Source organism: Ictalurus punctatus, unplaced genomic scaffold, assembly GCF_001660625.3.
Source record: "Ictalurus punctatus breed USDA103 unplaced genomic scaffold, Coco_2.0 tig00064127, whole genome shotgun sequence".
Taxonomy (NCBI): domain Eukaryota; kingdom Metazoa; phylum Chordata; class Actinopteri; order Siluriformes; family Ictaluridae; genus Ictalurus; species Ictalurus punctatus.
Window position 1 is genome coordinate 34,778 of NW_026521161.1, and position 23,103 is coordinate 57,880.

At 46.2% G+C, this 23,103-nt stretch overlaps 17 non-coding genes and 3 pseudogenes across 17 annotated transcripts; all 20 read left to right on the forward strand.

Annotated features, from left to right (window-relative positions):
- The first annotated feature begins 1,345 nt into the window (after window positions 1-1,345).
- LOC128632556 (uncharacterized) lies at window positions 1,346-1,517 on the forward strand (annotated as a pseudogene).
- A 437-nt stretch (window positions 1,518-1,954) lies between these two features.
- On the forward strand, window positions 1,955-2,069 carry LOC128632573 (U5 spliceosomal RNA). The gene has a single exon (XR_008396172.1). It is a non-coding gene; the product is annotated as a U5 spliceosomal RNA (small nuclear RNA).
- A 187-nt stretch (window positions 2,070-2,256) lies between these two features.
- Window positions 2,257-2,447, forward strand: LOC128632540 (U2 spliceosomal RNA). Its single transcript, XR_008396147.1, has one exon. It is a non-coding gene; the product is annotated as a U2 spliceosomal RNA (small nuclear RNA).
- A 437-nt stretch (window positions 2,448-2,884) lies between these two features.
- Window positions 2,885-2,999, forward strand: LOC128632574 (U5 spliceosomal RNA). The gene has a single exon (XR_008396173.1). It is a non-coding gene; the product is annotated as a U5 spliceosomal RNA (small nuclear RNA).
- Window positions 3,000-3,186: 187 nt separating this feature from the next.
- Window positions 3,187-3,377, forward strand: LOC128632541 (U2 spliceosomal RNA). The gene has a single exon (XR_008396148.1). It is a non-coding gene; the product is annotated as a U2 spliceosomal RNA (small nuclear RNA).
- A 439-nt stretch (window positions 3,378-3,816) lies between these two features.
- On the forward strand, window positions 3,817-3,931 carry LOC128632575 (U5 spliceosomal RNA). Its single transcript, XR_008396174.1, has one exon. It is a non-coding gene; the product is annotated as a U5 spliceosomal RNA (small nuclear RNA).
- Window positions 3,932-4,118: 187 nt separating this feature from the next.
- LOC128632542 (U2 spliceosomal RNA) lies at window positions 4,119-4,309 on the forward strand. The gene has a single exon (XR_008396149.1). It is a non-coding gene; the product is annotated as a U2 spliceosomal RNA (small nuclear RNA).
- Window positions 4,310-4,749: 440 nt separating this feature from the next.
- Window positions 4,750-4,864, forward strand: LOC128632576 (U5 spliceosomal RNA). Its single transcript, XR_008396175.1, has one exon. It is a non-coding gene; the product is annotated as a U5 spliceosomal RNA (small nuclear RNA).
- Window positions 4,865-5,051: 187 nt separating this feature from the next.
- On the forward strand, window positions 5,052-5,242 carry LOC128632543 (U2 spliceosomal RNA). The gene has a single exon (XR_008396150.1). It is a non-coding gene; the product is annotated as a U2 spliceosomal RNA (small nuclear RNA).
- Window positions 5,243-5,681: 439 nt separating this feature from the next.
- LOC128632577 (U5 spliceosomal RNA) lies at window positions 5,682-5,796 on the forward strand. The gene has a single exon (XR_008396176.1). It is a non-coding gene; the product is annotated as a U5 spliceosomal RNA (small nuclear RNA).
- A 187-nt stretch (window positions 5,797-5,983) lies between these two features.
- On the forward strand, window positions 5,984-6,174 carry LOC128632544 (U2 spliceosomal RNA). Its single transcript, XR_008396151.1, has one exon. It is a non-coding gene; the product is annotated as a U2 spliceosomal RNA (small nuclear RNA).
- A 440-nt stretch (window positions 6,175-6,614) lies between these two features.
- LOC128632578 (U5 spliceosomal RNA) lies at window positions 6,615-6,729 on the forward strand. The gene has a single exon (XR_008396177.1). It is a non-coding gene; the product is annotated as a U5 spliceosomal RNA (small nuclear RNA).
- Window positions 6,730-12,492: 5,763 nt separating this feature from the next.
- Window positions 12,493-12,668, forward strand: LOC128632553 (uncharacterized; annotated as a pseudogene).
- A 448-nt stretch (window positions 12,669-13,116) lies between these two features.
- Window positions 13,117-13,231, forward strand: LOC128632579 (U5 spliceosomal RNA). Its single transcript, XR_008396178.1, has one exon. It is a non-coding gene; the product is annotated as a U5 spliceosomal RNA (small nuclear RNA).
- Window positions 13,232-13,418: 187 nt separating this feature from the next.
- LOC128632545 (U2 spliceosomal RNA) lies at window positions 13,419-13,609 on the forward strand. The gene has a single exon (XR_008396152.1). It is a non-coding gene; the product is annotated as a U2 spliceosomal RNA (small nuclear RNA).
- Window positions 13,610-14,056: 447 nt separating this feature from the next.
- On the forward strand, window positions 14,057-14,171 carry LOC124627599 (U5 spliceosomal RNA). The gene has a single exon (XR_006982083.1). It is a non-coding gene; the product is annotated as a U5 spliceosomal RNA (small nuclear RNA).
- A 5,783-nt stretch (window positions 14,172-19,954) lies between these two features.
- Window positions 19,955-20,130, forward strand: LOC128632554 (uncharacterized; annotated as a pseudogene).
- A 436-nt stretch (window positions 20,131-20,566) lies between these two features.
- LOC128632581 (U5 spliceosomal RNA) lies at window positions 20,567-20,681 on the forward strand. Its single transcript, XR_008396180.1, has one exon. It is a non-coding gene; the product is annotated as a U5 spliceosomal RNA (small nuclear RNA).
- A 187-nt stretch (window positions 20,682-20,868) lies between these two features.
- LOC128632546 (U2 spliceosomal RNA) lies at window positions 20,869-21,059 on the forward strand. Its single transcript, XR_008396153.1, has one exon. It is a non-coding gene; the product is annotated as a U2 spliceosomal RNA (small nuclear RNA).
- A 439-nt stretch (window positions 21,060-21,498) lies between these two features.
- On the forward strand, window positions 21,499-21,613 carry LOC128632582 (U5 spliceosomal RNA). The gene has a single exon (XR_008396181.1). It is a non-coding gene; the product is annotated as a U5 spliceosomal RNA (small nuclear RNA).
- Window positions 21,614-23,103: the final 1,490 nt, after the last annotated feature.

Consider the following 23,103-nt stretch of genomic DNA (forward strand, 5'->3'; position numbering starts at 1 on the left):
GACCGGAAAACGGCGGGAAAGGCCTCCCGGACCCCCACCTGTTTCTAGGCAGCCGGTTCACCGCCCTCCACATCGCGTACGCCGTGGCCCCGTCCAGAGAAAGCAAGACAGCGGCCATGACCCGTTTCTGGATGGGGTCGTACCTACGAAGCCTTAAAATTTTACCTGTAGACCTTAAAACGCCGGTGTCTTTTAATTTGACAAAAGAACATGATTTTATTAAGAAGTTTTTAAAGAAAAATGTTTTAGAAGGAGAAGATGTCTCCGTTTTAACTAACCACAGGTCTCTTCTCTCTCTCGTTCAGGATCGGGAACCTGTGAGTCTAGTCCCCGGCCTCACTCTAAGTGAGGCCAAACAAGTTTGGAGGAACGCCGCCCACCCTGCTCTTCAGAACAGGCACAAGGACCTGTCATGGATGGTGGCCCACGAGATTCTCCCGGTCAGGGCGGTCATGCACTCCCGGGGCATGGGCTCCAACCCCATCTGCCCACGACCCGGATGCAACGCGCCGGAGACCGTGCGACACCTCTTATGGGAGTGCGGCGCCGCGCGGGACCAGTGGACCACGACCGGCCCCCTGTATTTCCCGTGCCTGCCGGCAGGTGGGGTCCAGATGGACTACAAGCTCGCCATCCTCGGGGTGGGCCCAGGCTCGAAGGGCCTAACGGCGCAGAGGTTCACCACGCTCTGGCTCACCCTCAACGCAGTGAAGGATGCCATCTGGACCACCAGAAACCTGCTGGTGGGGAAACGCGTGACGGTGCCCCTCCACGCGAGCGAGCAGATGGCGAAGTCCACGCTGCAGGGGTACCGAGCGGCGACATTCGGAGGAGGGGGCCGGGGTTGCACGAGAAAGGTCCCGGCCGCCACCGACCCTGGCCGCTCGTAGATGCGCCCTCACCTGCAAAGGCTACGGGAGCAGCGAGCCGGAGGGTAGAGGATCTCCTCTGGGCACCGGAAGTGACGGGCCTCGGCCGTGGCTGGAGAGCAGTGAGATGGGCTCCCTTGGTAAGGACTCACACCCGATCTTGGAAAAGAGAGGAGGCTCGAGTGTTTTTTTTATTTTGTGTGTTTTATATATAGATATGTATGTGTTTTTTTTTGAATCAATTGTTTTATTTAACTATATTTAAAAACGAAACGACTTTATGGACACTTTTATTCATGGTTTTTTTTACACACACAATTTATGTATTTATTTATTTTCCTTTAAACAGTTTTTAAAATAAGAAATTGTTTTATCTAAGTTTAATTATTTATTTATTTAAAACAAATTATCTGAGAAGGAAAAGAAAAAAACTGTGTACACTGTGGATATGAAAAAAAGAAAAAAGTGACAATAAAATTTTTTCGAAAGAAAAAATCTGTTCTTATCAGTTTAATACCTGATACGTCCTCCATTCGAGGACTTTATATTAAACGGATTTTTAGAGCGAGGAGCTGGAAGAGGGGCTTGCTCCGTCCGCTCCACGCATCGACCTGGTATTGCAGTACCTCCAGGAACGGTGCACCTTTTCAAAGGGGTCAAATGAAAGAAGAAGGAAGGAAGGAAGGAAATAAATGAATGAATGAATGAATGAATGAACGAATGAATGAATGAATACGTATTCATGTTAAACGATTGGGGGGGAAAAAAAAAAAAAAGTAGGAAAAAAGACAAAGTGACATATGGTACTTAAAAAAAAAAAAAAAAAAAAAAAAAAATTTCTTGTATTTAATTGTACAAAATGGAACAGGTGTCAGTCGTAAAGGTTTCAGATGTACTTAATTGGAAAAGGGAGGGGACCTATTAGGTTTTAATACAAACCACAGCCCACATCCAGCTCTAGACCAATCCTACATCTGTAGCTATCAAGGCTGTGCAGGTGTAAGGGGCCGGCGCAAGCCAACCTACCCTAGACCGGATTTCTAGGCCTCCGATGGAGTTTCGGAGGCCTGGACTGACTTCCTGTATAGCTCGGGTTTCTCTTCATTCACGCATAAATCTTTCGCCTTTTACTAAAGATTTCCGTGGAGAGGAACGTTGACGAGTTCAACTTATTTTTGTGAGCTTTGCTGAGGCAAAGCTGTATTTGTTTCACAGTTTAACGTAAGAGAGGGAAGAAGTTTGGCTTTGGGATGCAAGGTCGGTTGGGCGTGGTGCCTAGTTGCTCAATCCTCTCTGCGCAAGGTCTTCAAGCGCGTGGTCAGGCATGTCGTCCAGGAGTGGAGGCTCTGCCAGCTGGTGCTCGTTAGGCCAGAGGCCATAACGGGTTATCGCTTCTCGGCCTTTTGGCTAAGATCAAGTGTAGTATCTGTTCTTATCAGTTTAATACCTGATACGTCCTCCATTCGAGGACTTTATATTAAACGGATTTTTAGAGCGAGGAGCTGGAAGAGGGGCTTGCTCCGTCCGCTCCACGCATCGACCTGGTATTGCAGTACCTCCAGGAACGGTGCACCTTTTCAAAGGGGTCAAATGAAAGAAGAAGGAAGGAAGGAAGGAAATAAATGAATGAATGAATGAATGAATGAACGAATGAATGAATGAATACGTATTCATGTTAAACGATTGGGGGGGAAAAAAAAAAAAAAGTAGGAAAAAAGACAAAGTGACATATGGTACTTAAAAAAAAAAAAAAAAAAAAAAAAAAATTTCTTGTATTTAATTGTACAAAATGGAACAGGTGTCAGTCGTAAAGGTTTCAGATGTACTTAATTGGAAAAGGGAGGGGACCTATTAGGTTTTAATACAAACCACAGCCCACATCCAGCTCTAGACCAATCCTACATCTGTAGCTATCAAGGCTGTGCAGGTGTAAGGGGCCGGCGCAAGCCAACCTACCCTAGACCGGATTTCTAGGCCTCCGATGGAGTTTCGGAGGCCTGGACTGACTTCCTGTATAGCTCGGGTTTCTCTTCATTCACGCATAAATCTTTCGCCTTTTACTAAAGATTTCCGTGGAGAGGAACGTTGACGAGTTCAACTTATTTTTGTGAGCTTTGCTGAGGCAAAGCTGTATTTGTTTCACAGTTTAACGTAAGAGAGGGAAGAAGTTTGGCTTTGGGATGCAAGGTCGGTTGGGCGTGGTGCCTAGTTGCTCAATCCTCTCTGCGCAAGGTCTTCAAGCGCGTGGTCAGGCATGTCGTCCAGGAGTGGAGGCTCTGCCAGCTGGTGCTCGTTAGGCCAGAGGCCATAACGGGTTATCGCTTCTCGGCCTTTTGGCTAAGATCAAGTGTAGTATCTGTTCTTATCAGTTTAATACCTGATACGTCCTCCATTCGAGGACTTTATATTAAACGGATTTTTAGAGCGAGGAGCTGGAAGAGGGGCTTGCTCCGTCCGCTCCACGCATCGACCTGGTATTGCAGTACCTCCAGGAACGGTGCACCTTTTCAAAGGGGTCAAATGAAAGAAGAAGGAAGGAAGGAAGGAAATAAATGAATGAATGAATGAATGAATGAACGAATGAATGAATGAATACGTATTCATGTTAAACGATTGGGGGGGAAAAAAAAAAAAAAAGTAGGAAAAAAGACAAAGTGACATATGGTACTTAAAAAAAAAAAAAAAAAAAAAAAAAAAATTTCTTGTATTTAATTGTACAAAATGGAACAGGTGTCAGTCGTAAAGGTTTCAGATGTACTTAATTGGAAAAGGGAGGGGACCTATTAGGTTTTAATACAAACCACAGCCCACATCCAGCTCTAGACCAATCCTACATCTGTAGCTATCAAGGCTGTGCAGGTGTAAGGGGCCGGCGCAAGCCAACCTACCCTAGACCGGATTTCTAGGCCTCCGATGGAGTTTCGGAGGCCTGGACTGACTTCCTGTATAGCTCGGGTTTCTCTTCATTCACGCATAAATCTTTCGCCTTTTACTAAAGATTTCCGTGGAGAGGAACGTTGACGAGTTCAACTTATTTTTGTGAGCTTTGCTGAGGCAAAGCTGTATTTGTTTCACAGTTTAACGTAAGAGAGGGAAGAAGTTTGGCTTTGGGATGCAAGGTCGGTTGGGCGTGGTGCCTAGTTGCTCAATCCTCTCTGCGCAAGGTCTTCAAGCGCGTGGTCAGGCATGTCGTCCAGGAGTGGAGGCTCTGCCAGCTGGTGCTCGTTAGGCCAGAGGCCATAACGGGTTATCGCTTCTCGGCCTTTTGGCTAAGATCAAGTGTAGTATCTGTTCTTATCAGTTTAATACCTGATACGTCCTCCATTCGAGGACTTTATATTAAACGGATTTTTAGAGCGAGGAGCTGGAAGAGGGGCTTGCTCCGTCCGCTCCACGCATCGACCTGGTATTGCAGTACCTCCAGGAACGGTGCACCTTTTCAAAGGGGTCAAATGAAAGAAGAAGGAAGGAAGGAAGGAAATAAATGAATGAATGAATGAATGAATGAACGAATGAATGAATGAATACGTATTCATGTTAAACGATTGGGGGGGAAAAAAAAAAAAAAAGTAGGAAAAAAGACAAAGTGACATATGGTACTTAAAAAAAAAAAAAAAAAAAAAAAAAAAAATTTCTTGTATTTAATTGTACAAAATGGAACAGGTGTCAGTCGTAAAGGTTTCAGATGTACTTAATTGGAAAAGGGAGGGGACCTATTAGGTTTTAATACAAACCACAGCCCACATCCAGCTCTAGACCAATCCTACATCTGTAGCTATCAAGGCTGTGCAGGTGTAAGGGGCCGGCGCAAGCCAACCTACCCTAGACCGGATTTCTAGGCCTCCGATGGAGTTTCGGAGGCCTGGACTGACTTCCTGTATAGCTCGGGTTTCTCTTCATTCACGCATAAATCTTTCGCCTTTTACTAAAGATTTCCGTGGAGAGGAACGTTGACGAGTTCAACTTATTTTTGTGAGCTTTGCTGAGGCAAAGCTGTATTTGTTTCACAGTTTAACGTAAGAGAGGGAAGAAGTTTGGCTTTGGGATGCAAGGTCGGTTGGGCGTGGTGCCTAGTTGCTCAATCCTCTCTGCGCAAGGTCTTCAAGCGCGTGGTCAGGCATGTCGTCCAGGAGTGGAGGCTCTGCCAGCTGGTGCTCGTTAGGCCAGAGGCCATAACGGGTTATCGCTTCTCGGCCTTTTGGCTAAGATCAAGTGTAGTATCTGTTCTTATCAGTTTAATACCTGATACGTCCTCCATTCGAGGACTTTATATTAAACGGATTTTTAGAGCGAGGAGCTGGAAGAGGGGCTTGCTCCGTCCGCTCCACGCATCGACCTGGTATTGCAGTACCTCCAGGAACGGTGCACCTTTTCAAAGGGGTCAAATGAAAGAAGAAGGAAGGAAGGAAGGAAATAAATGAATGAATGAATGAATGAATGAACGAATGAATGAATGAATACGTATTCATGTTAAACGATTGGGGGGGAAAAAAAAAAAAAAAGTAGGAAAAAAGACAAAGTGACATATGGTACTTAAAAAAAAAAAAAAAAAAAAAAAAAAAATTTCTTGTATTTAATTGTACAAAATGGAACAGGTGTCAGTCGTAAAGGTTTCAGATGTACTTAATTGGAAAAGGGAGGGGACCTATTAGGTTTTAATACAAACCACAGCCCACATCCAGCTCTAGACCAATCCTACATCTGTAGCTATCAAGGCTGTGCAGGTGTAAGGGGCCGGCGCAAGCCAACCTACCCTAGACCGGATTTCTAGGCCTCCGATGGAGTTTCGGAGGCCTGGACTGACTTCCTGTATAGCTCGGGTTTCTCTTCATTCACGCATAAATCTTTCGCCTTTTACTAAAGATTTCCGTGGAGAGGAACGTTGACGAGTTCAACTTATTTTTGTGAGCTTTGCTGAGGCAAAGCTGTATTTGTTTCACAGTTTAACGTAAGAGAGGGAAGAAGTTTGGCTTTGGGATGCAAGGTCGGTTGGGCGTGGTGCCTAGTTGCTCAATCCTCTCTGCGCAAGGTCTTCAAGCGCGTGGTCAGGCATGTCGTCCAGGAGTGGAGGCTCTGCCAGCTGGTGCTCGTTAGGCCAGAGGCCATAACGGGTTATCGCTTCTCGGCCTTTTGGCTAAGATCAAGTGTAGTATCTGTTCTTATCAGTTTAATACCTGATACGTCCTCCATTCGAGGACTTTATATTAAACGGATTTTTAGAGCGAGGAGCTGGAAGAGGGGCTTGCTCCGTCCGCTCCACGCATCGACCTGGTATTGCAGTACCTCCAGGAACGGTGCACCTTTTCAAAGGGGTCAAATGAAAGAAGAAGGGAGGAAGGAAATAAATAAATAAATGAATGAATGAATGAATGAACGAATGAATGAATGAATACGTATTCATGCTAAACGATTGGGGGGAAAAAAAAAAAAAGTAGGAAAAAAAACAAAGTGACATATGGTACTTAAAAAAAAAAAAAAAAAAAAAAAAAAAAAAAATTTCTTGTATTTAATTGTACAAAATGGAACAGGTGTCAGTCGTAAAGGTTTCAGATGTACTTAATTGGAAAAGGGAGGGGACCTATTAGGTTTTAATACAAACCACAGCCCACATCCAGCTCTAGACCAATCCTACATCTGTAGCTATCAAGGCTGTGCAGGTGTAAGGGGCCGGCGCAAGCCAACCTACCCTAGACCGGATTTCTAGGCCTCCGATGGAGTTTCGGAGGCCTGGACTGACTTCCTGTATAGCTCGGGTTTCTCTTCATTCACGCATAAATCTTTCGCCTTTTACTAAAGATTTCCGTGGAGAGGAACGTTGACGAGTTCAACTTATTTTTGTGAGCTTTGCTGAGGCAAAGCTGTATTTGTTTCACAGTTTAACGTAAGAGAGGGAAGAAGTTTGGCTTTGGGATGCAAGGTCGGTTGGGCGTGGTGCCTAGTTGCTCAATCCTCTCCGCGCAAGGTCTTCAAGCGCGTGGTCAGGCATGTCGTCCAGGAGTGGAGGCTCTGCCAGCTGGTGCTCGTTAGGCCAGAGGCCATAACGGGTTATCGCTTCTCGGCCTTTTGGCTAAGATCAATCGGGTGAGACAGCGATCGGCTCTTTGGTGGCAATTGCCCTTAATCCCTTTATGATTTTGGACACAACCATCCAAAGAGAGAATTCGTGCGGACCCTTTTTTTTTCAGCTTCTCTAGGCGAGTGGAACATCGTGCCAGTGAATCTGCGAAGTGGTAAGTACAAATTCATTAATTTATTTAATTTTTCCCTTTTTTTTCGTTTAAAAAATATTTATTTCGTTTAGTTTTGTATTTGTTTTACTTTATTTATTTATTTATTTATTTATTTATAGGCTAGTGGTGCCTCCAAAATGTCGGCTGCTCGTGCCGGCATGAGGAGGCACCACAGCGTGCGCTTTTTGTTTAAAGAGGTGGATGGAAAGCTCCTGGGGATGTCACGGCTTGATTTCTCCAGGAAGCTAATCCAGAAATCTCTTGGTTTCAAACCCGACGAACTGAACTGTCTAGTGACTCTGCCCCTGAACAAAGGATTTGATGTTAGTTTTAGGACCGCTTCTCTGCTAAATGATTTCTGGCAACGGTTTGACGGTTGTAAGGCCCATTTCTCCATGTTCACCGTGGAGAAACTTTCTGACAATTCGCTTAAAACGGTGATTGTTAGGATGTTTAATGAAACGGTGACTGGAGACGATATTTGCGTATGGCTGGGTAGATTTTGCACTGTTCGCGGACAACCAGTCAAAGTGTTGGATGAGGACGGCATCTGGAATTGTTCCTGGCGGATTCCCATTAAACAATGGGAAGACGCTGGGGGCTACCAGGGCCTGAGACATCTGCCTTCTATGATTGTGTTGGGAGAGAACAGAGGCTACATCCATTACCAGGGGATGCCCAAACTCTGCCGTAAGTGTGGGAGGATGGGACATCTAGCCGACGCGTGCCAGGAAATAATTTGTGGGAAATGTAGAGAAATTGGTCACGTTTTTGATGAGTGCACCATTGGCAGACGGTGCAATCTGTGTGGAGAGACAAACCACCTCTACAGAGATTGCCCCAAGAGCTTTGCCAACAAACTGAAAAGCAACAAGATGGCCGCCCCACAAACGCAACAAACAGAACAAACAACGGAGAAGGAGGCGGGCCCGGCGGTTTTGGCGGGAAAATCAACTCTCCCGTCAGCTTCGGGGCCTGAGCAGATACGGGTAAGTGGGGCGGCCTTAGGGGCGGAGTCAGCAAACCAGAGGGAGGAAGCCCCCCCCTCCCCGCAAAATAAAGTACAGGAAATGGCGGAAGGGGAGGAAGGGACGGCTTCCTCCATGGAGACAGTTTCAGAGTTAAGTGTGGTATCTGGGGAGAGTGAGTCAGACAGTCCTCTCCCGAATGCTCAGGTGCAGAAAAGACCTGCGGGATCTCCTCTGTTCGTAACAGAGGAGAAGAAACTGAGGGCAGAGCATAGGCGGGACAGTTCTTCCTCGGAAGAACTGAACCGCTTATGGCCCTCAGAGCCCCCAAATGAGGTTTCGTTCTTGCACCTCCAGCTGAGAACATCGTCGCCAAAGGAGCCGCGAGAGGTTGCCTCCGCGGCCCGTGCGGCAGCAGACACTTGCCCTCCTGAACCCAGGCCCACTGAGATAAAGGAAGAGCAAGTGTCACAAGAAATAATATCCCTTTAAATTTGTTTTAACGTTGTCTCTGCATGTTTTTAACACTGTTTTATACCTTTTTACCATACTGCTCATGGCCCTCACAATCTCTACCATCAATGTGAGAAGTGTGAGGTCCACCCTGAGAGCACAGAGTGTATTATCCCTTTTAAAATCTTTTAAGTCAGATGTGATTTTATTACAAGAATGTGCTCTGCCCTTTTTATATAATTATAGGAAATGGGAAGATGTGTGGACCCCGGGACCCTCGTTGTGGAGTGGTTCCAATTTTAATAAATGTGATGGTGTCGCCATTTTAATAAATAACCCCAACATTGCGGTGAAGGGCAGCACAGTGGTGAGAGATGGACGGGCACTCTTAGCCAATCTGACCTTTTTAGATAGGGATTTTACTGTTCTTAATGTGTATGGTTTTACGGAAAAAAATGAAAGGTATGAACTTTTAGAAGACCTGCAGTCCCACATGCTAGGGAGGCTTCCTTTAATCGTAGCAGGGGATTTTAATTGTATTTTAACAGCTAAGGATAGGAAAAGGGTAACAGGGGAGTGCGTAGTAGACAAAACATCGGTTTTACTCCAAGGATTAGTTAAAGATTTTAAACTAGTCGACTGTTTTAAAACGTTGCATCAAAGAGAGGAGGGCTTCACCTGGTTCAGTGGTGATGGCACCAGAGCCTCTCGGATCGACTATGTTTTTACACGGGACTGCCCGCCGACCGATGCTACACTGACCCCTCTCTTCTTTTCTGACCACATGATGCTGTCCTGCACCCTGTCACTGTCCACTGGTGTGACGGTAGGAGGAGGGCTGTGGAGGCTGAACTGCTCGGTGTTAGAAGATAAAGAAGTAGTCAGAGAGTATAGGGAGCAGTTCAGCCAATGGCAGACCCTCCAGGACTTTTATGAATCACGAGCACAGTGGTGGGAGATGGTAAAAAAACGGACAGGGAGTTTTTTTAAGAGGGTAGGGAAAGAAAAGAAAAATAAGGAAAGAAGATGCATGATGGGACTGCAAAAACGACTGCAGAGATATTTTAACCTTTTTAACTGTGGTATGGATTTTACTGAGGAGATTAAAGAAGTAAAAGAAGAAATGCGTGTTTTATCGGATATACAAAACAAGGGGGTCATTTTAAGAAGCAGAGAGAGGGAGATTGAAGAAGGGGAAAAATGTACAAGGTATTTTTTTAAAAAGATTGTTTCAAAGGGAGGTACAATTACCGCAATAAAAGATGGAGGGAGGGACCTAAAAACAACGGACGAGATTTTAGGAGGGGTGGAAGAATTTTATAGCAACCTATACAGCGAAAAATACGTTCATAAGGATACCTTGGAAGAAGTTTTAGCCTTTTTAGAAAACAAGGTCAATAGTGAAACAATGCTTTTATCCCAGGATTTTACAGTTTTAGAAATACAAAATTCTTTAAAAGGTTTTAAAAAGGGGAAGTCCCCAGGAATGGATGGACTCCCCCTAGAATTTTATCTGACTTTCTGGGATATTTTAGCACACGACTTACTCACTGTTTTTAACGAATTTGAGACCTTGGACAGACTCCCGGACAGCTTTAGAACAGGGATAGTGTCGCTTCTTCACAAGAAAGGCGACAAGACAGACCTCAGGAACTGGAGACCGATCACGCTTTTAAACTTTGATTGTAAACTTTTTAGCAAGATTTTATCAGCACGTATGTCGACTGTCTTAGAGGACGTGATCCACCCGGATCAAGCATGTGCTGTGCCAGGGAGGAAGATCACCGACAGTCTGGTACTGATCAGAGACGTCATCTGTTACGCGAGAGACAGAAACATCCGGCTAGCGGTCCTGAACCTAGATTTTGAAAAAGCATTCGACCGAGTCTCGCATCAGTTCCTGTTTCAGGTACTGGCCAAAATGGGGTTCCCTGATAGGTTCATAGCCTGGGTGGGATTACTGTACAAGGGCATAGTCAGTAGAATGTTGGTTAACGGGCACGTGTCCAAGGCGGTGAATATCCGCAGTGGCGTCCGTCAGGGGTGTCCTTTATCTCCCCTCCTGTATGTGGCTTGCATAGAGCCACTGGCACAGATCTTGAGAAGGGATAAATGGGTCAAAGGACTCGAAGTGCCTGGGACGGGTGGACTGACCGCAACATGCGTTTTATATATGGACGACGTAACCCTTTTAGCCACAGACTTTTTATCCATGCGAAGAGCAATGGACCTGACTGACTGGTACGGTCGGGCCTCGGGCGCCAAGCTCAACAGGAGCAAGTCCGAGGCCCAGCTCTTCGGGCCGTGGGGTGACGGGGACACAGGCGGACTGGAATTGGTTTTTAAAACCGACTTACGGATTTTAGGAGTGAAATTTGACAAAGAGGGTGGAGGACGGGGAAACTGGGCCGACTTGTTAGGGAAAGTCAGGCAGAATCTGGGCTTTTGGGGACTGAGACAGATGACTTTTGAAGGTAAAGTTTTAATTTTTAAAGCAGTGATTTTACCTTTAATGTTACTCGTGTGTTCTGTTTTTAGTCCCCCACGACACTTTCTTTTAGAGTTGGAGAGAGCGGTGTTTTACTTCATCTGGGGGTCCAAGTGGGAGAGAGTGAAGAGGGAGGTCGTAAAGAAGAGACCGGAAAACGGCGGGAAAGGCCTCCCGGACCCCCACCTGTTTTTAGGCAGCCGTTTCACCGCCCTCCACATCGCGTACGCCGTGGCCCCATCCAGAGAGAGCAAGACAGCGGCCATGACCCGTTTCTGGATGGGGTCGTACCTACGAAGCCTTAGAATTTTACCTGTAGATCTCAAAACGCCTGTGTCTTTTAATCTGACAAAAGAGCATGATTTTATCAAGAGATTTTTAAAGAAAAATGTTTTAGAAGGAGAAGATGTCTCCATTTTAACTAACCACAGGTCTCTTCTCTCTCTCGTTCAGGATCGGGAACCTGTGAGTCCAGTCCCCGGCCTCACTCTAAGTGAGGCCAAACAAGTTTGGAAGAACGCCGCCCACCCTGCTCTTCAGAACAGGCACAAGGACCTGTCATGGATGGTGGCCCACGAGATTCTCCCGGTCAGGGCGGTCATGCACTCCCGGGGCATGGGCTCCAACCCCATCTGCCCACGACCCGGATGCAACGCGCCGGAGACCGTGCGACACCTCTTATGGGAGTGCGGCGCCGCGCGGGACCAGTGGACCACGACCGGCCCCCTGTATTTCCCGTGCCTGCCGGCAGGTGGGGTCCAGATGGACTACAAGCTCGCCATCCTCGGGGTGGGCCCAGGCTCGAAGGGCCTAACGGCGCAGAGGTTCACCACGCTCTGGCTCACCCTCAACGCCGTGAAGGATGCCATCTGGACCACCAGAAACCTGCTGGTGGGGAAACGCGTGACGGTGCCCCTCCACGCGAGCGAGCAGATGGCGAAGTCCACGCTGCAGGGGTACCGCGCGGCGACATTCGGAGGAGGGGGCCGGGGTTGCACGAGAAAGGTCCCGGCCGCCACCGACCCTGGCCGCTCGTAGATGCGCCCTCACCTGCAAAGGCTACGGGAGCAGCGAGCCGGAGGGTAGAGGATCTCCTCTGGGCACCGGAAGTGACGGGCCTCGGCCGTGGCTGGAGAGCAGTGTGATGGGCGCCCTTGGTAAGGACTCACCCCCGATCTTGGAAAAGAGAGGATGCTTAAGTGGTTTTTTATTTTGTGTGTTTTATATAAAGATATGTGTTTGCTTTTTTATTAATCAATCGACTTATTTAACTGTTTTTAAAAACGAAACGATTTTATGGACACTTTTGTTCATAGTTTTTTACACACACAAATTGATGTATTTATTTATTTTTCCTTTAAACAGTTTTTAAAATAAGAATTTGTTTTACCCAAGTTTATTTATTTATTTAAAAAAATGTCTATAAACTGAGAAGGAAAAAACTGTGTACACTGTGGATATGAAAAAAAAAGAAAAAAGTGACAATAAAATTTTTTCGAAAGAAAAATCTGTTCTTATCAGTTTAATACCTGATACGTCCTCCATTCGAGGACTTTATATTAAACGGATTTTTAGAGCGAGGAGCTGGAAGAGGGGCTTGCTCCGTCCGCTCCACGCATCGACCTGGTATTGCAGTACCTCCAGGAACGGTGCACCTTTTCAAAGGGGTCAAATGAAAGAAGAAGGAAGGAAGGGAGGAAGGAAATAAATAAATAAATGAATGAATGAATGAATGAACGAATGAATGAATGAATACGTATTCATGCTAAACGATTGGGGGGAAAAAAAAAAAAAGTAGGAAAAAAAACAAAGTGACATATGGTACTTAAAAAAAAAAAAAAAAAAAAAAAAAAAAAAAATTTCTTGTATTTAATTGTACAAAATGGAACAGGTGTCAGTCGTAAAGGTTTCAGATGTACTTAATTGGAAAAGGGAGGGGACCTATTAGGTTTTAATACAAACCACAGCCCACATCCAGCTCTAGACCAATCCTACATCTGTAGCTATCAAGGCTGTGCAGGTGTAAGGGGCCGGCGCAAGCCAACCTACCCTAGACCGGATTTCTAGGCCTCCGATGGAGTTTCGGAGGCCTGGACTGACTTCCTGTATAGCTCGGGTTTCTCTTCATTCACGCATAAATCTTTCGCCTTTTACTAAAGATTTCCGTGGAGAGGAACGTTGACGAGTTCAACTTATTTTTGTGAGCTTTGCTGAGGCAAAGCTGTATTTGTTTCACAGTTTAACGTAAGAGAGGGAAGAAGTTTGGCTTTGGGATGCAAGGTCGGTTGGGCGTGGTGCCTAGTTGCTCAATCCTCTCCGCGCAAGGTCTTCAAGCGCGTGGTCAGGCATGTCGTCCAGGAGTGGAGGCTCTGCCAGCTGGTGCTCGTTAGGCCAGAGGCCATAACGGGTTATCGCTTCTCGGCCTTTTGGCTAAGATCAAGTGTAGTATCTGTTCTTATCAGTTTAATACCTGATACGTCCTCCATTCGAGGACTTTATATTAAACGGATTTTTAGAGCGAGGAGCTGGAAGAGGGGCTTGCTCCGTCCGCTCCACGCATCGACCTGGTATTGCAGTACCTCCAGGAACGGTGCACCTTTTCAAAGGGGTCAAATGAAAGAAGAAGGAAGGAAGGGAGGAAGGAAATAAATAAATAAATGAATGAATGAATGAATGAACGAATGAATGAATGAATACGTATTCATGCTAAACGATTGGGGGGAAAAAAAAAAAAAGTAGGAAAAAAAACAAAGTGACATATGGTACTTAAAAAAAAAAAAAAAAAAAAAAAAAAAAAAAATTCTTGTATTTAATTGTACAAAATGGAACAGGTGTCAGTCGTAAAGGTTTCAGATGTACTTAATTGGAAAAGGGAGGGGACCTATTAGGTTTTAATACAAACCACAGCCCACATCCAGCTCTAGACCAATCCTACATCTGTAGCTATCAAGGCTGTGCAGGTGTAAGGGGCCGGCGCAAGCCAACCTACCCTAGACCGGATTTCTAGGCCTCCGATGGAGTTTCGGAGGCCTGGACTGACTTCCTGTATAGCTCGGGTTTCTCTTCATTCACGCATAAATCTTTCGCCTTTTACTAAAGATTTCCGTGGAGAGGAACGTTGACGAGTTCAACTTATTTTTGTGAGCTTTGCTGAGGCAAAGCTGTATTTGTTTCACAGTTTAACGTAAGAGAGGGAAGAAGTTTGGCTTTGGGATGCAAGGTCGGTTGGGCGTGGTGCCTAGTTGCTCAATCCTCTCCGCGCAAGGTCTTCAAGCGCGTGGTCAGGCATGTCGTCCAGGAGTGGAGGCTCTGCCAGCTGGTGCTCGTTAGGCTAGAGGCCATAACGGGTTATCGCTTCTCGGCCTTTTGGCTAAGATCAATCGGGTGAGACAGCGATCGGCTCTTTGGTGGCAATTGCCCTTAATCCCTTTATGATTTTGGACACAACCATCCAAAGAGAGAATTCGTGCGGACCCTTTTTTTTCAGCTTCTCTAGGCGAGTGGAACATCGTGCCAGTGAATCTGCGAAGTGGTAAGTACAAATTCATTAATTTATTTAATTTTTCCCCTTTTTTTTCGTTTAAAAAATATTTATTTCGTTTAGTTTTGTATTTGTTTTACTTTATTTATTTATTTATTTATTTATTTATTTATTTATTTATTTATTTATAGGCTAGTGGTGCCTCCAAAATGTCGGCTGCTCGTGCCGGCATGAGGAGGCACCACAGCGTGCGCTTTTTGTTTAAAGAGGTGGATGGAAAGCTCCTGGGGATGTCACGGCTTGATTTCTCCAGGAAGCTAATCCAGAAATCTCTTGGTTTCAAACCCGACGAACTGAACTGTCTAGTGACTCTGCCCCTGAACAAAGGATTTGATGTTAGTTTTAGGACCGCTTCTCTGCTAAATGATTTCTGGCAACGGTTTGACGGTTGTAAGGCCCATTTCTCCATGTTCACCGTGGAGAAACTTTCTGACAATTCGCTTAAAACGGTGATTGTTAGGATGTTTAATGAAACGGTGACTGGAGACGATATTTGCGTATGGCTGGGTAGATTTTGCACTGTTCGCGGACAACCAGTCAAAGTGTTGGATGAGGACGGCATCTGGAATTGTTCCTGGCGGATTCCCATTAAACAATGGGAAGACGCTGGGGGCTACCAGGGCCTGAGACATCTGCCTTCTATGATTGTGTTGGGAGAGAACAGAGGCTACATCCATTACCAGGGGATGCCCAAACTCTGCCGTAAGTGTGGGAGGATGGGACATCTAGCCGACGCGTGCCAGGAAATAATTTGTGGGAAATGTAGAGAAATTGGTCACGTTTTTGATGAGTGCACCATTGGCAGACGGTGCAATCTGTGTGGAGAGACAAACCACCTCTACAGAGATTGCCCCAAGAGCTTTGCCAACAAACTGAAAAGCAACAAGATGGCCGCCCCACAAACGCAACAAACAGAACAAACAACGGAGAAGGAGGCGGGCCCGGCGGTTTTGGCGGGAAAATCAACTCTCCCGTCAGCTTCGGGGCCTGAGCAGATACGGGTAAGTGGGGCGGCCTTAGGGGCGGAGTCAGCAAACCAGAGGGAGGAAGCCCCCCCCTCCCCGCAAAATAAAGTACAGGAAATGGCGGAAGGGGAGGAAGGGACGGCTTCCTCCATGGAGACAGTTTCAGAGTTAAGTGTGGTATCTGGGGAGAGTGAGTCAGACAGTCCTCTCCCGAATGCTCAGGTGCAGAAAAGACCTGCGGGATCTCCTCTGTTCGTAACAGAGGAGAAGAAACTGAGGGCAGAGCATAGGCGGGACAGTTCTTCCTCGGAAGAACTGAACCGCTTATGGCCCTCAGAGCCCCCAAATGAGGTTTCGTTCTTGCACCTCCAGCTGAGAACATCGTCGCCAAAGGAGCCGCGAGAGGTTGCCTCCGCGGCCCGTGCGGCAGCAGACACTTGCCCTCCTGAACCCAGGCCCACTGAGATAAAGGAAGAGCAAGTGTCACAAGAAATAATATCCCTTTAAATTTGTTTTAACGTTGTCTCTGCATGTTTTTAACACTGTTTTATACCTTTTTACCATACTGCTCATGGCCCTCACAATCTCTACCATCAATGTGAGAAGTGTGAGGTCCACCCTGAGAGCACAGAGTGTATTATCCCTTTTAAAATCTTTTAAGTCAGATGTGATTTTATTACAAGAATGTGCTCTGCCCTTTTTATATAATTATAGGAAATGGGAAGATGTGTGGACCCCGGGACCCTCGTTGTGGAGTGGTTCCAATTTTAATAAATGTGATGGTGTCGCCATTTTAATAAATAACCCCAACATCGCGGTGAAGGGCAGCACAGTGGTGAGAGATGGACGGGCACTCTTAGCCAATCTGACCTTTTTAGATAGGGATTTTACTGTTCTTAATGTGTATGGTTTTACGGAAAAAAATGAAAGGTATGAACTTTTAGAAGACCTGCAGTCCCACATGCTAGGGAGGCTTCCTTTAATCGTAGCAGGGGATTTTAATTGTATTTTAACAGCTAAGGATAGGAAAAGGGTAACAGGGGAGTGCGTAGTAGACAAAACATCGGTTTTACTCCAAGGATTAGTTAAAGATTTTAAACTAGTCGACTGTTTTAAAACGTTGCATCAAAGAGAGGAGGGCTTCACCTGGTTCAGTGGTGATGGCACCAGAGCCTCTCGGATCGACTATGTTTTTACACGGGACTGCCCGCCGACCGATGCTACACTGACCCCTCTCTTCTTTTCTGACCACATGATGCTGTCCTGCACCCTGTCACTGTCCACTGGTGTGACGGTAGGAGGAGGGCTGTGGAGGCTGAACTGCTCGGTGTTAGAAGATAAAGAAGTAGTCAGAGAGTATAGGGAGCAGTTCAGCCAATGGCAGACCCTCCAGGACTTTTATGAATCACGAGCACAGTGGTGGGAGATGGTAAAAAAACGGACAGGGAGTTTTTTTAAGAGGGTAGGGAAAGAAAAGAAAAATAAGGAAAGAAGATGCATGATGGGACTGCAAAAACGACTGCAGAGATATTTTAACCTTTTTAACTGTGGTATGGATTTTACTGAGGAGATTAAAGAAGTAAAAGAAGAAATGCGTGTTTTATCGGATATACAAAACAAGGGGGTCATTTTAAGAAGCAGAGAGAGGGAGATTGAAGAAGGGGAAAAATGTACAAGGTATTTTTTTAAAAAGATTGTTTCAAAGGGAGGTACAATTACCGCAATAAAAGATGGAGGGAGGGACCTAAAAACAACGGACGAGATTTTAGGTGGGGTGGAAGAATTTTATAGCAATCTATACAGCGAAAAATACGTTCATAAGGATACCTTGGAAGAAGTTTTAGCCTTTTTAGAAAACAAGGTCAATAGTGAAACAATGCTTTTATCCCAGGATTTTACAGTTTTAGAAATACAAAATTCTTTAAAAGGTTTTAAAAAGGGGAAGTCCCCAGGAATGGATGGACTCCCCCTAGAATTTTATCTGACTTTCTGGGATATTTTAGCACACGACTTACTCACTGTTTTTAACGAATTTGAGACCTTGGACAGACTCCCGGACAGCTTTAGAACAGGGATAGTGTCGCTTCTTCACAAGAAAGGCGACAAGACAGACCTCAGGAACTGGAGACCGATCACGCTTTTAAACTTTGATTGTAAACTTTTTAGCAAGATTTTATCAGCACGTATGTCGACTGTCTTAGAGGACGTGATCCACCCGGATCAAGCATGTGCTGTGCCAGGGAGGAAGATCACCGACAGTCTGGTACTGATCAGAGACGTCATCTGTTACGCGAGAGACAGAAACATCCGGCTAGCGGTCCTGAACCTAGATTTTGAGAAAGCATTCGACCGAGTCTCGCATCAGTTCCTGTTTCAGGTACTGGCCAAAATGGGGTTCCCTGATAGGTTCATAGCCTGGGTGGGATTACTGTACAAGGGCATAGTCAGTAGAATGTTGGTTAACGGGCACATGTCCAAGGCGGTGAATATCCGCAGTGGCGTCCGTCAGGGGTGTCCTTTATCTCCCCTCCTGTATGTGGCTTGCATAGAGCCACTGGCACAGATCTTGAGAAGGGATAAATGGGTCAAAGGACTCGAAGTACCTGGGACGGGTGGACTGACCGCAACGTGCGTTTTATATATGGACGACGTAACCCTTTTAGCCACAGACTTTTTATCCATGCGAAGAGCAATGGACCTGACTGACTGGTACGGTCGGGCCTCGGGCGCCAAGCTCAACAGGAGCAAGTCCGAGGCCCAGCTCTTCGGGCCGTGGGGTGACGTGGACACAGGCGGACTGGAATTGGTTTTTAAAACCGACTTACGGATTTTAGGAGTGAAATTTGACAAAGAGGGTGGAGGACGGGGAAACTGGGCCGACTTGTTAGGGAAAGTCAGGCAGAATCTGGGCTTTTGGGGACTGAGACAGATGACTTTTGAAGGTAAAGTTTTAATTTTTAAAGCAGTGATTTTACCTTTAATGTTACTCGTGTGTTCTGTTTTTAGTCCCCCACGACACTTTCTTTTAGAGTTGGAGAGAGCGGTGTTTTACTTCATCTGGGGGTCCAAGTGGGAGAGAGTGAAGAGGGAGGTCGTAAAGAAGAGACCGGAAAACGGCGGGAAAGGCCTCCCGGACCCCCACCTGTTTTTAGGCAGCCGTTTCACCGCCCTCCACATCGCGTACGCCGTGGCCCCATCCAGAGAGAGCAAGACAGCGGCCATGACCCGTTTCTGGATGGGGTCGTACCTACGAAGCCTTAGAATTTTACCTGTAGATCTCAAAACGCCTGTGTCTTTTAATCTGACAAAAGAGCATGATTTTATCAAGAGATTTTTAAAGAAAAATGTTTTAGAAGGAGAAGATGTCTCCATTTTAACTAACCACAGGTCTCTTCTCTCTCTCGTTCAGGATCGGGAACCTGTGAGTCCAGTCCCCGGCCTCACTCTAAGTGAGGCCAAACAAGTTTGGAAGAACGCCGCCCACCCTGCTCTTCAGAACAGGCACAAGGACCTGTCATGGATGGTGGCCCACGAGATTCTCCCGGTCAGGGCGGTCATGCACTCCCGGGGCATGGGCTCCAACCCCATCTGCCCACGACCCGGATGCAACGCGCCGGAGACCGTGCGACACCTCTTATGGGAGTGCGGCGCCGCGCGGGACCAGTGGACCACGACCGGCCCCCTGTATTTCCCGTGCCTGCCGGCAGGTGGGGTCCAGATGGACTACAAGCTCGCCATCCTCGGGGTGGGCCCAGGCTCGAAGGGCCTAACGGCGCAGAGGTTCACCACGCTCTGGCTCACCCTCAACGCCGTGAAGGATGCCATCTGGACCACCAGAAACCTGCTGGTGGGGAAACGCGTGACGGTGCCCCTCCACGCGAGCGAGCAGATGGCGAAGTCCACGCTGCAGGGGTACCGCGCGGCGACATTCGGAGGAGGGGGCCGGGGTTGCACGAGAAAGGTCCCGGCCGCCACCGACCCTGGCCGCTCGTAGATGCGCCCTCACCTGCAAAGGCTACGGGAGCAGCGAGCCGGAGGGTAGAGGATCTCCTCTGGGCACCGGAAGTGACGGGCCTCGGCCGTGGCTGGAGAGCAGTGTGATGGGCGCCCTTGGTAAGGACTCACCCCCGATCTTGGAAAAGAGAGGATGCTTAAGTGGTTTTTTATTTTGTGTGTTTTATATAAAGATATGTGTTTGCTTTTTTATTAATCAATCGACTTATTTAACTGTTTTTAAAAACGAAACGATTTTATGGACACTTTTGTTCATAGTTTTTTACACACACAAATTGATGTATTTATTTATTTTTCCTTTAAACAGTTTTTAAAATAAGAATTTGTTTTACCCAAGTTTATTTATTTATTTAAAAAAATGTCTATAAACTGAGAAGGAAAAAACTGTGTACACTGTGGATATGAAAAAAAAAGAAAAAAGTGACAATAAAATTTTTTCGAAAGAAAAATCTGTTCTTATCAGTTTAATACCTGATACGTCCTCCATTCGAGGACTTTATATTAAACGGATTTTTAGAGCGAGGAGCTGGAAGAGGGGCTTGCTCCGTCCGCTCCACGCATCGACCTGGTATTGCAGTACCTCCAGGAACGGTGCACCTTTTCAAAGGGGTCAAATGAAAGAAGAAGGAAGGAAGGAAGGAAATAAATGAATGAATGAATGAATGAATGAACGAATGAATGAATGAATACGTATTCATGTTAAACGATTGGGGGGGAAAAAAAAAAAAAAGTAGGAAAAAAGACAAAGTGACATATGGTACTTAAAAAAAAAAAAAAAAAAAAAAAAAATTTCTTGTATTTAATTGTACAAAATGGAACAGGTGTCAGTCGTAAAGGTTTCAGATGTACTTAATTGGAAAAGGGAGGGGACCTATTAGGTTTTAATACAAACCACAGCCCACATCCAGCTCTAGACCAATCCTACATCTGTAGCTATCAAGGCTGTGCAGGTGTAAGGGGCCGGCGCAAGCCAACCTACCCTAGACCGGATTTCTAGGCCTCCGATGGAGTTTCGGAGGCCTGGACTGACTTCCTGTATAGCTCGGGTTTCTCTTCATTCACGCATAAATCTTTCGCCTTTTACTAAAGATTTCCGTGGAGAGGAACGTTGACGAGTTCAACTTATTTTTGTGAGCTTTGCTGAGGCAAAGCTGTATTTGTTTCACAGTTTAACGTAAGAGAGGGAAGAAGTTTGGCTTTGGGATGCAAGGTCGGTTGGGCGTGGTGCCTAGTTGCTCAATCCTCTCTGCGCAAGGTCTTCAAGCGCGTGGTCAGGCATGTCGTCCAGGAGTGGAGGCTCTGCCAGCTGGTGCTCGTTAGGCCAGAGGCCATAACGGGTTATCGCTTCTCGGCCTTTTGGCTAAGATCAAGTGTAGTATCTGTTCTTATCAGTTTAATACCTGATACGTCCTCCATTCGAGGACTTTATATTAAACGGATTTTTAGAGCGAGGAGCTGGAAGAGGGGCTTGCTCCGTCCGCTCCACGCATCGACCTGGTATTGCAGTACCTCCAGGAACGGTGCACCTTTTCAAAGGGGTCAAATGAAAGAAGAAGGAAGGAAGGAAGGAAATAAATGAATGAATGAATGAATGAATGAACGAATGAATGAATGAATACGTATTCATGTTAAACGATTGGGGGGGAAAAAAAAAAAAAAAGTAGGAAAAAAGACAAAGTGACATATGGTACTTAAAAAAAAAAAAAAAAAAAAAAAAAAAATTTCTTGTATTTAATTGTACAAAATGGAACAGGTGTCAGTCGTAAAGGTTTCAGATGTACTTAATTGGAAAAGGGAGGGGACCTATTAGGTTTTAATACAAACCACAGCCCACATCCAGCTCTAGACCAATCCTACATCTGTAGCTATCAAGGCTGTGCAGGTGTAAGGGGCCGGCGCAAGCCAACCTACCCTAGACCGGATTTCTAGGCCTCCGATGGAGTTTCGGAGGCCTGGACTGACTTCCTGTATAGCTCGGGTTTCTCTTCATTCACGCATAAATCTTTCGCCTTTTACTAAAGATTTCCGTGGAGAGGAACGTTGACGAGTTCAACTTATTTTTGTGAGCTTTGCTGAGGCAAAGCTGTATTTGTTTCACAGTTTAACGTAAGAGAGGGAAGAAGTTTGGCTTTGGGATGCAAGGTCGGTTGGGCGTGGTGCCTAGTTGCTCAATCCTCTCCGCGCAAGGTCTTCAAGCGCGTGGTCAGGCATGTCGTCCAGGAGTGGAGGCTCTGCCAGCTGGTGCTCGTTAGGCCAGAGGCCATAACGGGTTATCGCTTCTCGGCCTTTTGGCTAAGATCAAGTGGACGAGACTGCGATCGACTCTTTGGCGGCCATTGCTCTCAACCTTTTCGTGGTTTTGGGCAAAACCGTTCAGAGAGAAAATTTGTGCGGACCCTGCGACTTTCAGCTTCCGTTGGCGAATGGAACATCGTGCCTGGGAATCTGCGTGTTAGGTAAGTACAAATTTATTTATTTATTTCTTCTTCCTTTCTTTTTTTTCGTTTTTAAAATATTTATTTCGTTTAGTTCTGTATTTGTCTTAGTTATTTATTATAGTTTATTTATTTATTTATTTATTTATAGGCTAGTGGTGCCTCCAAAATGTCGGCTGCTCGTGCCGGCATGAGGAGGCACCACAGCGTGCGCTTTTTGTTTAAAGAGGTGGATGGAAAGCTCCTGGGGATGTCACGCCTTGATTTCTCCAGGAAGCTAATCCAGAAATCTCTTGGTTTCAAACCTGACGAACTGAACTGTCTCGTGACTCTGCCCCTGAACAAAGGTTTTGATGTTAGTTTTAGGACCGCTTCTCTGCTAAATGATTTCTGGCAACGGTTGGACGGTTGTAAGGCCCATTTCTCCATGTTCACCGTGGAGAAACTTTCTGACAATTCGCTTAAAACGGTGATTGTTAGGATGTTTAATGAAACGGTGACTGGAGACGATATTTGCGTATGGCTGGGTAGATTTTGCACTGTTCGCGGACAACCAGTCAAAGTGTTGGATGAGGACGGCATCTGGAATTGTTCCTGGCGGATTCCCATTAAACAATGGGAAGACGCTGGGGGCTACCAGGGCCTGAGACATCTGCCTTCTATGATTGTGTTGGGAGAGAACAGAGGCTACATCCATTACCAGGGGATGCCCAAACTCTGCCGTAAGTGTGGGAGGATGGGACATCTAGCCGACGCGTGCCAGGAAATAATTTGTGGGAAATGTAGAGAAATTGGTCACGTTTTTGATGAGTGCACCATTGGCAGACGGTGCAATCTGTGTGGAGAGACAAACCACCTCTACAGAGATTGCCCTAAGAGCTTTGCCAACAAACTGAAAAGCAACAAGATGGCCGCCCCACAAACGCAACAAACAGAACAAACAACGGAGAAGGAGGCGGGCCCGGCGGTTTTGGCGGGAAAATCAACTCTCCCGTCAGCTTCGGGGCCTGAGCAGATACGGGTAAGTGGGGCGGCCTTAGGGGCGGAGTCAGCAAACCAGAGGGAGGAAGCCCCCCCCTCCCCGCAAAATAAAGTACAGGAAATGGCGGAAGGGGAGGAAGGGACGGCTTCCTCCATGGA